Source organism: Tachypleus tridentatus, chromosome 2 (assembly GCF_004210375.1).
Source record: "Tachypleus tridentatus isolate NWPU-2018 chromosome 2, ASM421037v1, whole genome shotgun sequence".
Taxonomy (NCBI): Eukaryota; Metazoa; Arthropoda; class Merostomata; order Xiphosura; family Limulidae; genus Tachypleus; species Tachypleus tridentatus.
The window spans coordinates 91170467-91183329 of NC_134826.1; the positions used below are offsets into that span (position 1 = coordinate 91170467).

Genomic DNA, 12863 nt, shown 5'->3' on the forward strand with positions numbered 1-12863 from the left:
TCAAAAATACTTTAGGATGTTTCAAAACTATTTTTCTCAGAAGGTTCAGTTCTAATATTTTAAAATCAATTCCTTTTGATTGTTCATGTTTCAGTAGTGCTTTTAAAAAATTAAGTATAATCATGAGAGAAAAGTGATACCCTCAATAAAATTTTATAAACATAACATAAATAATATATTAAAGATTCAGTTACCCACTTCTACCAGTTTCTGGGTCTTTCCCTCTTTGCACAACAAAATGTTGTTTTTCCCATTCCTCTTTACTCATGGGAAACATACTACATTTCCAAGTTTCACTTATCTGTGGTCCAATCACTTAATAAATGTGTAAGTGTATTGTTGTTTATAAAATATGCTAAATCATCAAACATGTATTCTTACAACATCATCAATCTTCATTCTGCAAAATTACATCTTATAAAGTATAGTATTATCTAACAAATTTATAGCCCACATTCTTTACTATCTATGGTACATGGGGAAACTTTTCATTTCTAATTAGTTTCTCACGCTTATTTATAACCTAATGCAGAATAAAACTATAAAAAGAAAATTTCTTAAGTATTCTTTAACACTCATGTTATAGGTTTAAAATACAAAATTGCTCTTTCTTGATATTTACACTACCATTTTCTTTTTATATTACTAATATTTTAGCTCCTTTGTGCTATATTTAAAATAAAATTATTTATATGTAAGCAAACATTATTTTAGAAACATACTTTCTGTATCATCTCCTGTCTGAGTGATTTGCTGTTGGGTCTGTTTTACTTTAGTATGATCAAGGTTGCCAGATTTCTTAGAATTTTTATGATCCTTTTTCTTTTCCTTTCAATGTTTTTTTTCCCAGAATCCCTTTCTTTAGGTTTGTGTTGTTTTTTGTTTTGTTTTTTTCATCTGATGGAGAATAAAATGTACAAGGTTCTGTTTTAGATCATTTACTACTAGTTTTATGATGATTGTTTTTTCTCTTTCTTTCTTTTGTTTGTCATATTTGACATTTTTTGATAAAATTGGTTCAGGACAGTGAGATAAATCATCCAATGAACTATAGTTTCTTTTTCTTGGTCCATGTTGTCTTTCTCTCACCTTCAAGAAAATATATTTAAAAAATTATATTTTTTTAACTAATAAATTTGAACAGCAGCTCCACTGTATCAGCATTACTGTTGTGTTGTGTTACCACACTTATTTCAATTTCATTTATTATTACCAGAGGGCACGATCAGGAGTTTCGTGTTGTACTTACACACGATTCTAGAATATGAACTTTGTACTTCAACCTGTTTGTTTATAATGTAATATATTCTTTGTTATTTTACTAATTTTTTTTTATACACGGTCTCACAATTTTATAACGGCCATTGATGCTTCTTTGTTAAAGTACTTTAGAGTAATCGAGAACTTTGCAGAAATTTTGGCTAAACAATCTTTTCAAAAATAAAATAAAAGTTAAGAGCCAAAAGCCTTGAAATGCCTATCCATTAAAAGATACAATTAAATAACCAGAATTATTTAACCTATGAAGTTTGTGTCTACAAGTCGTAATACTCATAGCGGTATTGTGAGTTTAAGATTTATGACATTATATTTTAATGAATATAAAAGTGTTGAAAACGTAACAACTTGTTATGACAGTGGCATTGTGCTTCAAACACTTAAACTGTTAAAAATAAAGAAAGAAATTGGCTGTTTATACTATAGCGTTTTATTGTAATAACGAAACTGTTTAATCTTGATTTAATTAATTTCGAATCTCATTTAACCTCCTTTTATTCAACTAGCTGTATAAACGTAGAATCTATAAAATATACTGTTACTGTAGTCTCGTTTTTTTAGTTAATAATTACCAATTAACGACTGATAATTTAATTTTTATACTGTATATTAATGTGTATAAGACATTTCAATACTCGAAATAAATTGTCGTATAACTCTAAAATAGTTTTTATATAATTAGTTTGTTTGTTTGTTTTTGGAATTTCGCACAAAGCTACTCGAGGGCTATCTGTGCTAGCCGTCTCTAATTTAGCAGTGTAAGACTAGAGGGAAGGCAGCTGGTCATCACCACCCACCACCAACTCTTGGGCTACTCTTTTGCCAACGAATAGTGGGATTGACCGTCACATTATACACCCCCACGGCTTGGAGGGCGAGCATGTTTAGCGCGACGCGGGCGCGAACCCGCGACCCTCAGATTACGAGTCGCACGCCTTACGCGCTTGGCCATGCCAGGCCCCTATATATAATGAGAGACACTCAGCGTTTCGCATTAAAGCTTCTTCAGGAACATTCACTAAAACGTTGAGAGTCTAATTAAATAAATCAGTATTTTGATGTCATACTATTGTTTATTTGTAATTTTAACAAGTAATAATGTTAATAGACTAACATATGATAATAAGACAACGAACTGGAACAAACCTTCTCCCATACTTCACTGTTTACAGTGGGAGATGTGCATGAAACTGTGGGAGTCGCTGAAATTGTATTTGCTTTCTTTCGTCATATTTCATTAAGTTATGAGAAAAAATATTATGAAAATATTACTTGTGTTTGAAAAAGTAATTGTTGTTTTTATTTTAGGGCTGAATACAAGCCCGGTATGGCCAGGTGATTAAGGCACTGGACTTGTAATCCGAGGGTCGCGGATTCGAATCCCCGTCACATCAAACATGCTCGCCCTTTCATCCGTGGGGGCGTTACAATGTCACCGTCAATCCCACTATTCGTTGGTAAAAGAGCAGCCCAAAAGTTGGCTTTAGATGCTGATAACTAGCTGCCTTCCCTCTAGTTTTGGGCCCGGCATGGCCAAGCGTGTTAAGGCGTGCGACTCGTAATCTGAGGGTCGTGTGTTCGCATCCTCATCGCGCCAAACATGCTCGCCCTTTCAGCCGTGGGGGCGTTATAATATTACGGTCAATCCCACTATTCGTTGGTAAAAGAGTAGCCCAAGAGTTGGCGGTGGGTGGTGATGACTAGTTGCCTTCCCTCTAGTCTTACACTGCTAAATTAAGGACGGCTATCACAGGTAGCCCTTGAGTAGCTTTGTGCGAAATTCCAAAGCAAACAAACCCTCTAGTTTTACACTGCTAAATTATGGATAGCTAGCGTAGCTAGCCCTTGTGTAGCTTTGCGCGAAATTCACAACAATTTTTTTACCCCCATGGCTCAGCGACATGTCTGCGGAGTTACAACGCTAAAAACCGGGTTTTGATACCCGTTGTGGGCAGAGCACAGATAGCACATTGTGTAGCTTTGTGCTTAATTCAAAACAACAACAACATAGACTAATAATTAGAAATATTACAAATAATATGGTCACATTATTTTAACTCCCCCCGCTAGTACAGCGGTATGTCCAAGGATTTACAACGCTAAAATCAGGGGTTCGATTCCCCTTGGTGGGCTCAGCAGATAGCCCGATGTGGCTTTGCTATAAGAAAAACACACACACACTGAATACAAGCTTTGCACAACATCTGTCAAATAATTACAGAATATTTTGAAACATCCAGTTATTTGCAACATTATTTATTTATTTACAACTTACTGAAGTTATGCGGCTGGCATGGCTTGATGGTTAAGGCACTTGACTCGTAATCTGAGGGTCATGGGTCCAAATCCCCGTCGCAAACATGCTCTCCCTTTCAGTCGTTGGTAAAAGAGAAGCCCAAGAGTTGGTGGTGAATGGTGATGACTAGCTGCTTTCCCTCTAGTCTTACACTGCTAAATTGGAGACGGCTAGCGCGGATAGCCCTCGAGTAACTTTGCGCGAAATTCAAAACAAACTGAAGTTATGTAAATTTGCGATTAATGAAAACTTATCTTAAGACATGAAAAGTGTGTTATTTGGAGTTAAGCACAAAGCTACACAATGAGTTATCTGTGCTTTGCTCACCATAAATATCGAAACTTGGTTGCTTGTGTTGTAAGTCTACAGAAATACTGCTGTGCCCCTGGAGAACTGGACATGAAAAGTTACTTTTCTTATGTGAAATTATAAAACCGCCCATAAAAATTGCAAAACAAAGTATGTGAAAATGCAAATATACATATATCACGGCATGAACACAACAAACCTTCACGACAAATTTGGTGCAGGTTTATCAAAAGAGGGCGAAGTAGTGGTAAAAAACCAAAAACGCCATTAAAAAACGCAAAATGCAAAACTGATATTTTGTATGTACTCCCACACAAACTGTCACATCAAACTCGGTAAAAAGCCATCCACAGAATATGAAATAGCGGTAAGAAACGCAGAAACGCCCATAGAAACTGTAAAATATAAAACCCAAAATTAGCATGTATCTCTCCATTGAACCTCCCTACCAAAATTTGAAGATCTATCTACAGAAGATGCAGTACTGTTAAAAAACGCAGAAACGCCTACAAACATCTTAAACCTGAACTTTTGCATGTATTCCCCATATGGACCTAATAAACCTCCATACAAATTTTGGTGACGATCCATCCATACCCTGCAAAGTAGTTAAGGAGATGTACAATAGATAATACTATGTTATTTATGCAGATCCTTCCAAGTGTAAAGTTCCGTTGTTTCACCATTTGTAACATTTTTCAATGTCAATCTAGATAGCCTTGCGTCCTCAGTTATATTGAACTACCCAAAGATATAAATAACTCCAAACTGACCAGTAACTACTCATTTATCATTGGGGTGCATGTGTGCATGTGGCCATGATTGCTTTGCATTGAATTTTGAACTGACAGACAATGTATAATTGGATTTTCTCTGGGTTTTCCCTACCCGCCCCGCAGCTAATATCGAGATATTAGATTTATAGATCACCACTAACATGACCCTGAACAGGGACCGTCACGTTATAGTCGAATATTGTCGTCTGCCAAACTCTGTTACCGACCACTTTTCTTTGACTCTATCTCAAACATTCTAAAACTTTCTTACCTTCCCAAAGTAACTTGATGCAAAACATAAATTTCCATGATAATATTATCCTACTCACACGTGAGGTGAAAGGGGCTACCAATATATCTCAAGACCCCAGTTGAGTAAAGTCCTACTTTTCTATAAAACTAAATCCCTGCTACGATATATATATACCAATGTAAGATGGCTGAAAGTAAGCCATCTCTCTAAGTCACAACCCGAAACAACGAAAGGAACACAGTGCTATGCTATTACCTGTTACATATACCGTAACTAAGAGTCACAAACGAAGTTTGTTGCATTCTACAAGTAAAAAAAAAACTTTTTTTTCCTATGATATAGGAAGTTGCAGTGGGCAACATTTTCTCCACCTCTATTCTCCAAAAAAATGGAATGATGCGCCATCTCTTCTTCGTTGGTAACAATATCTGAGATGTATATATTACTGTTACACATAATAAATACCGAGATAAATGAACCAAAAATATTTAATCTTAAGATTTCCTCTTTATGTGACAGGTCACATATGTATGTTTTGCAAACGATTTTTGCACTCGTTTAGATCGTCTTGGCTTGACAAAATTTTTAAACTCAATTAACAAAAATATCCAAACTACATGGAAAACGACGTTTCGAGGTAAAATCGTTTTGCCATTGTCAGTTCAATTGACAAGCTTTAAAAGTTCAACTCATAACAATGGCGACCGCTTGCACATGCCGAACACCAACTGACATCCAATCTAGTGCCCCCCAGTTACACAGTGGTATGTCTGCGGACATACAACGCTAAAATCTTGGTTTCGATACCCGTGGTAAGCAAGCACAGATAGTCTATTATGTACTTAATGCTTAATTACAAAGAACAACCAATCAAGCGTTATTTGTGTCAATGGAATACACGCCCAAAGGGATGAAGCCGGCCGACATAGCAAACACTTTTATTTTGTATCTTATTATTAGTATAAGTAAATATACAACACAATTAAATATTGTTAATTTGAAAAGTTGAATAACAATACTCAAATTGAATTAAAATGCGACAATTATATAACTAGGGAATAAAAGAAGTAACCAAACTAGGCTGAGAATAGTCACCCAGGTTATTGCCCAGCATGGCTAAGTGGTTAAGGCATTCGACTTGTAATCCAGGGTCATGGGTTTGAATCCTCATTACAGCAAACATGCTCACCCTTTCAGTCATGGGGGCGTTATAATGTGCGGTCAATCCCATTATTCGTTGGTTAAAAGGGTAACCCAAGAGTTGGCGGTGGGTGGTGATGACTAGTTGCCTTCCCTCTAGTCTTACACTGCTAAATTAGGGACGGCTAGCGCAGATAGCCCTCGTGTAGCTTTGCGTGAAATTCAAAAACCAAACCATTTATTTTTTAGAGTCCCTAGCTGTTGACTTGAAAACATATTTTTTGAATTTTTTTTAACTTTGTTCTGTACTTTTTGAAGATTCCTATTCCCCCTTTTAAATAAACACTTTTTAATTATTTTGTTTCTTCTTTTGGGTACATTTCTGGGGAATATATTTTAAAGTTTTTCGTAAACACTCGTTTAACATGCAAAGTACAAAAATCAAGAGAATAAACTACCACTTACAAGAGTAAGGAAATCTAATATGGTAATCGTCTACTGTTAGAAAACTCACTGAAATAGTCGCAGAAAATCATGTCAAAGTACAATAGCGAACTAGAGAAATGATGAATCCTACATGTTGCATAAGTTATTTTCCAATTAATGCGCATTAGTACAACACTGGATTTTCTAAATAGCGGAAAGTGAAGGATTTAAAAATTTCTTTAGAGCAAAAAAACAAAAGCAATTGAATTAATTTTACAACTACCTTATGACATATTCAGTAGTGCATTCTTTTCTATTGTCCAGTTTTTTTGCCATTTTTTCTGTAGCGGCTTGTAAAAATGTAAGCAATAATAATAAGGCTGAATAACCTGTTGTACTGAGTCTTAATATCGAAGAAGAACCTTTAGAGGTTGAAAATCTCGACTTTCAAAAACCAAGTTGAATACAGCCCTACGACCTTCCTAGGAGTTTGTTTAATACTGGGTACAAATTTTGGAACGGTACGCCAAACCATTTTTGCTGTAGACTTTGGGACATGAATGACTTCGAAGACAAACTTGGGCAGTTCCAATAATAAAACTGATCAACTCTATCCTTCTTTTTCAAGAATCAGCATAAAAATATTCCTATGATCTGCATAGGAATTTTTAGTAGGTTTACCTAGGTTTAAATGATTTTTTAGCTGTTTTTCTCTGCAGTCTTCTGAAATAATAATGAAATATGAAAAACAAGCGGATTAATTTTGAATTTTGTCTAACAATTGGAAAACAGTATTTTTCTTTGCTATTATCAATATTTGTACAGCTTTAGCCATTGAAATAAATGTCTTGAGTGCTGTTTCAAGAACAAGTCTGTCTTTTAAGATAGTGTACGTCTGTATGTTCTATCAGAATGTTTAGTAAAGTTCCAGGCAAACCGAACCCTATTACGAACTACAGGTGAATATATTACCATCCTCTTCCCCTTTGCCAATCACCACTCTTATAATCCGCCAAGGGAATCACCGCGGGGAATCGAATCCCAGATTTTAGCACTGCAAGTCCATAAACTTACCGTTGTCCAAGGTACCCTCTACTACTTTTTTTTTTAAATTATCTACATTTCAGGAAGTTTTGATTTAGAAAATACGTGTGAAAAATGTATCATTTAATTTCAGTGATTCGGCACAAATGTTTCAGCAAACATATTGGGGCTGAATAGTGGTTTTTTACTTGTGTGTGTGTTTTTCTTATAGCAAAGCCACATCGGGCTATCTGCTCAGCCCACCGAGGGGAATTGAACCCCTGATTTTAGCGTTGTAAATCCGGAGACATACCGCTGTACTAGCGGGGGACGGCTTTTTATTTAATTTTACCGTTGATTTTGTTATTTAGCCGTCCAAATAAAAGTGATTCATAATTTTTGTGCACACATAATGCAATCTATATATGATGATTCACATCACGTGGATAAATAAGTAAAGCTGTGGCCTGATATTTCTATTTATTATTATTAGATTATAAAAATATTGGTGAATTACAAAACGTGTTTATTGTCGTAGTTAGTAGCCTGTACGACTACTTAGTCTAATAACTATTATTATTATCATTAATATCATGAAATAAATTTTCGTTTTGTTTGTGCATAGCTACTGCCCTAACCATCACTTATTTTGAGGTGATAAACTAGGACAGAAGGTAGTTAGTCGACACCATCCAACACCAATTCTTCGGCTACTCTTTACTAACGAATAGTTGGACAGTATGTTAAATTATAACGCCCCACGGCTTAGAGTTCATAGGACAGGCTGGACTACAACAGATATTGTAATGGTATAGAGCTAAGGCGCTAAATAAACAACACTGTGCAACAAAATTTTTACTTTTTCTTGTTCCTGGGCAGAAAGTGTTATTTCCCAATTGCTTATGCCGAAAGTAACTGGAAATGACCTATTTTTCTCTTCAAACTTTGCTTTTGTGTCCTGGGAGCGTATAACGAAAACATGATGGGAGACTATATTTGGGGGCTAATACGTGAAAGTTGGCCTGGCATGGACTAGCGCGTAAGGCGTGCGACTCGTAATCCGAGGATCGCATCCCAGTCGCACCAAACATGCTCGCCCTTTCAGTCGTGGGGGCGTTATAATGTAACGATCAATCCCACTATTCGTTGGTAAAAGAGTAGCCCAAGAGTTGGCGGTGGGTGGTGATGACTAGCTGCCTTCCCTGTAGTCTTACACTGCTAAATTAGGGACGGCTCCGTGCAGTGGGCTAACAACCTACTCACTTAAATACTTGTTGAAGAATCTGCAAGCGATTGCGGCCCTATGTTCCTAGATGGAATCTAATGGTGATAACTAAACTATGTGAAAGTGATTTGCATTGCAGTCGCAAATCCAGAAAAACTACTCACTTCTAAATATTTTTTGTTCATTTTTGTATAACTTTAGTATAAATACATGTAAATCTTGATTCACATGTTGTTTTATTCAGACCCTATGTGAATGAAAATGTGCAAATTTGCCTGCTTTTACATAGAAAATAGGTTAATTTCTAAATTTCATTATCCAGGTCACAAAAGCAAAGTTTGAAGGGAATAATGGCCATATCCTATACTTTTACAACTATGCAATTAAGAAATAACACATATTATCCATGAACAAAATTTGTGTTACATGGTGTAATTAGTTGAATAAGCTACAACTGTTTAGATATGAACTATTGTTTGAAGTAGAGTGCGATTATTATAACTTTTATTTATTTAAAATATCAGAATTGAGGTTAAAATTAATAACACATTAGGGACTATAATGTGTATTTGTGTATATGTGCATTTTCATATGTGCATTTGAAAGTAATTGGTTGATATATATGTGTGTTAAAATATTGTGGAATTTCATCCAAGTAGCCCCAGATCCAAGTATGTCTCCAGATTTACAACGCTAAAATCAGGGGTTCGATTCCCCTCGGTGGGCTGAGCAGATAGCCCGATGTGGCTTTGCAATGAGAAAAACGCACAAACACACACATTCATCCAAGTAAATTAAAAAATACTCTCTCCTGGAATTGAGGGTGTACTAGTTGTTTATGTAGTTGGACTGTAATAGTTTGTTGTTCACTTTCCATTGCTGCAGAAATACGCTTTTGGGCCATGGGTGCTATGTAAAAACTGCAAATAAATCCCATTATTCTGTCAGACAAAAGTAGCCTATAAATTGATGGTGGATGGTCTTATCTATCAATTCAAAATTATGGACGGCTAGCGCAAATATTCCTTATATAACACTGCACGACCTCTAAAACAAGTTATTTTTCTTATAATTAAATGACCGATATTTATTAGTTTTTAAGACACTATGTAAAGTTAAATATTCTCAGATACATACAGCGTTTGATTTGTAACATGTGGGTGGAATGTTTTTCCTTTTCCATTTACTAATCAAAATATTATTTATCAGCCTAGTATTGATCAACATGTGATTCAACTACTTGGAAACATCTTATTGGATGCCTCAAGGAGTCGTTTAGTTAATTACAAATAATAATAATGGTCTCTTATTATTTATTATTAACAATATAATTATTTCTATCTAATAATTTGTAATGTAGCTTAAGTTATATATTTTTTGATTAAGGATAAACTTCCCACTTGTCGTCAGTTTTTATTTATATATTTATTTTTAGCTTTATAAGTTTTATTGAATTGTTCCCTCCCTCTTTTTATTTTGATTCCCTTTGGTGGACTAAGCAGATAGCCCAATGTGTCTTTGCTATAAGAAAAACACACACCCTCCTTTTATACACTTAGGTCTTCTTTCTGGCTATGCATTGCATTGCGTTGTATGTTGTTCCAAAAATTTGAAGACTGCTGCGAAAAATAACAAAACCAAATACCCTACGGTTAATTACAGTGTCGGATTAAGACATAAGCTAATTAACTTACAACTTAGGACATCACAGCTTATGGGACATCTTAATTGCCTCCTTTAAAAAAGAAAAAATGACTCCATAAAAAAATGTTTTTTATCGTATGGATTTTCTTAAACTTGACATAACTTATGGTCTCAAAATGGTACAATCTGGCACTTAAATTTCAACTTTAAGCTGTCTAGTTCTACAAAGGAGCTATATAATCGATATAATGGAATCTCTTTTCCACTTATGCAAACTTTGCACCATATATATTTATAGATACTTTTGTATCTGAAAACCTTATTTTATGATATCCTCCGATGAAAGTTTTTGCCACTAGTTGATCATATCTTAAACTTTTATGTCATGCCACTTTCAGTCGATTGTCCTAAATATATGGATTTTCCAATCTTTAATTTACTGATTTATGTTTAATGAAATAGCTCAATGATTCTTTTCTTCTTTTATTCTGCCACTGACACACAAATAAGCTTCAGTAATTAATCACAACACCATCCATACACCTGTCTTCACGTCCTGATTAATTATCCTACATGTGTATCATCTATTACAGTTCATCAGTCCCATTACGACTCTCAGCCGAAAAAAGGGCTCAATCCTCTAGAAACCTGCTAGCGCTTGGGATTAAATGAAATAATAAAACAAAAACAAAACAAACTTTTTTCTATTCATCAGATATTTAGTATTGAACTGAACGATCAGTTAATAAGTCGAGGGGTAACCAAATTTATGCAGTAACTCCTAGAGGAGACATTACTGCAAAATCTGAAGTCCACGTTATAATATTATAATCGCAAACATAAATAAAAAAAAATCAAACTCAAAATACTCCAGCGAGAACGTTTGAGTGTATTAGTCTGAGAGAAGAGCAAAGAAAAGACAGATAAAGAAAAAACGTGTGACTAATCTTAGCGTACAGTATACCCTTGTTCCGATCTGACTCACTTCGGGAACTCAATTATACTCTTAAATACAGCAATCCAGAGGAACAGGTTTGTAAGTGGTCCGGGAAGGGATATGTAGGAGAAAGATATTATCTGGTGCACATTACCTATACTCACGAGCAGGATCATCGAGAACCAAGGTGCTTTCCAAAGTAAATTTCAAGTATGATTACCAGCATGATAATATTCCCTTATCAAGAACTAACTCATTTTTTATGGGTACCTGGGTAATAATCCCGACTATCTATTGCTGGTCCAACTTATTAGCTATTATAGTGATCACGAGATAATTAATCAAGCGTAGAGTTTTGCTATTCGTAGATTTCAACGAACAATATGTCTTGTGTTACAACAAGTGGCACAGAGAGGCATAAGTGGTCTTATATATTGACCAAACTTGGCAGTTATTCAGGGTCTCACACAAGGAAGGACCCTGATGCTATGCTTTTTAATCTACTTCTGAATTTTCTTATCATTATGGAGCCCCCATTTGCTCGATGTTGCCCGGCGCTCCAGAATGGTTAAGACCAACCATGCAGAGATGTATAATCGTTCAGGAACTTTATTTGCAGACCATAACTGTGTTGAAATAATTAGCTGAGATATTTTAGTGGCAATAAACCTAAAGAAAGCAGTATATATTTGTTTGTTTGTTTTTTGAATTTCGCACAAAGCTACTCGAGGGCTACCTGTGATAGCCGTCCTTAATTTAGCAGTGTAAGACTAGAGGGAAGGCAACTAGTCATCACCACCCACCGCCAACTCTTGGGCTACTCTTTTACCAACGAATAGTGGGATTGACCGTCACATTATAATGCCCTCACGGCTAAAAGAGCGGGCATGTTTGGCGCGATGGGGATGCAAACTCGCGACCCTCAGATTATGAGTCGCACGCCTTAACACGCTTGGCCATGCCGGGCCAACTAGTATATGACTAATATTGTGTAAGTTATGAAAACACCCAGAAAAAATAAACTCGTTTTTTTTTACATTCAGTGTTATAATAACCAGTAAGGGTTAAACCATTATCACAAATATGTATGTGTTTTCAAAAAGCTTTGGATATTAAACAGTTTAGGAAAACAAAATTATATCTTCACTCATCATTTCAAGCTAACCTTCAATTTTCTAAATAAGAGAAAATTCTCAATAGCCACGGCACTTAAAATTATTTCAGGTAGGATTAGAATAAATTAACGCATGAGAACCTTTCCCTCCTTTTTTTTTTTATTAGCTATGTCTTTGTGCGCCAGAAATACCAGGCATGAGGCGCGCGTATATCCGATTCGATTTTATTACTCATCAGATTCTCTTCAAGTCTAACCTCAAATGGAAAATATTTTACTCAGGATAAGGATGAATTAATCTGAGAACCTGGGCGTGGTCACATGCATCTTTCGAAAAGGTTTGACAATTTGATTTCAAGACTAATAAAATCTCAAATTGGTGAAGAATTGACGAAGGAATGAGCTAAAAGTTTGTACTTGAAAAACTCAGAGCCATTCTATG

At 35.4% G+C, this 12863-nt stretch overlaps 1 protein-coding gene across 2 annotated transcripts in view; it reads right to left on the reverse strand.

Annotated features, from left to right (window-relative positions):
* LOC143244508 (clathrin heavy chain 1-like) overlaps positions 1–862 on the reverse strand; it is a 59209-nt gene extending 58347 nt beyond the window's left edge. Inside the window, exon 1 of one of the 2 annotated variants that reach the window (XM_076489319.1) lies at positions 723–862. The gene's annotated coding sequence lies outside the window, so the exon portion shown is untranslated. The remainder of the gene's footprint in view (positions 1–722) is intronic. The other variant, XM_076489320.1, reaches the window with a different exon arrangement.
* Between the last annotated feature and the right edge of the window lie 12001 nt (positions 863–12863).